This window comes from Nematostella vectensis, chromosome 12 (genome assembly GCF_932526225.1).
Source record: "Nematostella vectensis chromosome 12, jaNemVect1.1, whole genome shotgun sequence".
Lineage (NCBI taxonomy): Eukaryota > Metazoa > Cnidaria > Anthozoa > Actiniaria > Edwardsiidae > Nematostella > Nematostella vectensis.
Window position 1 is genome coordinate 5939087 of NC_064045.1, and position 2018 is coordinate 5941104.

Genomic DNA, 2018 nt, shown 5'->3' on the forward strand with positions numbered 1-2018 from the left:
TAAACAAACTTCCTGTTTTAGTGTAAGGTCTCATGTCTATTTACAACTGTCTATTCATTACACACGTCAATGACCAGTAATAATAGACAGTGTTTCTGTCATCTTATCACGGTTAGATCCGTGACTATAACGGTGACTTAAACGTGGGAGTTCGATGGAAAATACCAGCTTGGGTGAATTTGTCGTTTTGCTGAGAAGGGGGGTTTGACCTAGTCACAATGGGAGGGATATTTAGTTACATTGACTTTTCCCAAGAGCTCCAGATCCTTCATTCTAAAGAATGTCAGAACCACTCCTTGATTATTATACATATAAATAAATACTTGAATTACTGGATTTTATTTTTCCAATGCTGCCTTCATCAGGAATAATGGATAATAAAGTCAGCAAATACACTTCTCCTTTATTATTTATTGCAAATGAATTGGTTTATTTGCAAGAAATCTTCAAAATAGCCAACCAAGATTGAAGTATACTTTATTACATTATTAACGATATTTTATTGAAGTTTATCAGTTACTTGCTTTAGCAAATGGAAATGGATTATTTTAGTGAGTAGGTAGTTGGTTCGGAAGCATAAAATAAGATCACGTGACCTTTCTGGGTGGCAAATTCAAAACAAAATTATCACAGTGATGACTTTGCACGTCTCACCAGAAAACGACGAAAAAAAAGATAAATCTTTAAATGAAACTAAACCCTTTCTGGAAAAAAGATTTCTGTTTTTTTTCGTAAGCGCTGAACAAGTTGCTTTTTGTTGCCGTTATTTTGCCACTCAAACAGTCACGTGATGCACCCAAGACGAAAATTATGAATGGCATTTTTGTTGCCCGTATTACTCTCACTAGTCAGCCCAAGAGGACTGAAAAAACAAAGCTAAACCCACCCCCAACCCAGTCGACCGAACTGAACTGCATTTATAACCTTTGATATTCTCTGGATAAGGCACAATATCTTAAATTCCTCATTTGTTACTGTTGAGATTTGACTCCCTGGAGAGATAAAAAACAAGCAGCGGGCGACGCCCCGCTCCGGACACCCCGCATTCCGTGCCCCACACTCCGGACACCGCGCATTTCGGACAACCCGCACTCCGGAAACTCCGCAATCCGCGCCCGGCATTTCGGAGGGAGAGGGGCTCATTTACCATGCGTTTGTAACTACTGGGTAAATAGGCCCTTTGGTTAAAACTACTCTAAACTAACACGTTGGTTACCAAGAGAAAAAAATCCATATTTGGATTCCATACGTGTGATTTTATGGCAGCATCATGAGGGCGGAAGCAAATAAACAATTAGGGAGGGGCACAAAACAAATCGTATTTTGTTATCACTCTCCTCTCTTCCGTCTCTCCTTCCAAGGGTACTACGTCATTGACAACGTAAATATTGTGAATACTATAGAATTTTTCCTACCGAGAAAATTATAATTGGGGGGAGGTGCAGTGACCCAACCACCACCACCACCACCACCACCACCACCGTCACCGTCACCGTCACCACCACCGCCACCACAGAAAATGTTTGGGTCTACCTTTCATCGGAAAAATTATCCTTAGTAGCAAGAGACATTTAACAAAACGTGCCGTTGTCAGAAAGGCGCACAAATCGTCTTACCGACGTTGACGCACATTACTACCTCTCCTGAATAATATCCCTTTCGCCTTAACGAAGAACAAAATGTTTAACTATGTGAGTTTATGGCAGTTTATTTATTACAAAGCCCGTCTCAACTACCCGGCGCTACCCCGTTTGTTTTTATAGAATCAAAAAGCCCAAACTGTCGCGGTCTCGTACCAGAACAATGAATACAATACTCCAAAAACTGGAAATCGACTCTGCCACTTTTTTTTTTTTTTTTTTTTTGGCAGAGTCGATTTCCAGTTTTTGGAGTATTGTATTCATTGTTCTGGTACGAGATCGCGACAGTTTGGGCTTTCTGATTCTATCCGTTTGTTTTTATAATAGACACGCTCAGTCGCTGGCGCGCGCGAGACCCGGAGAACTCCATTATGACGT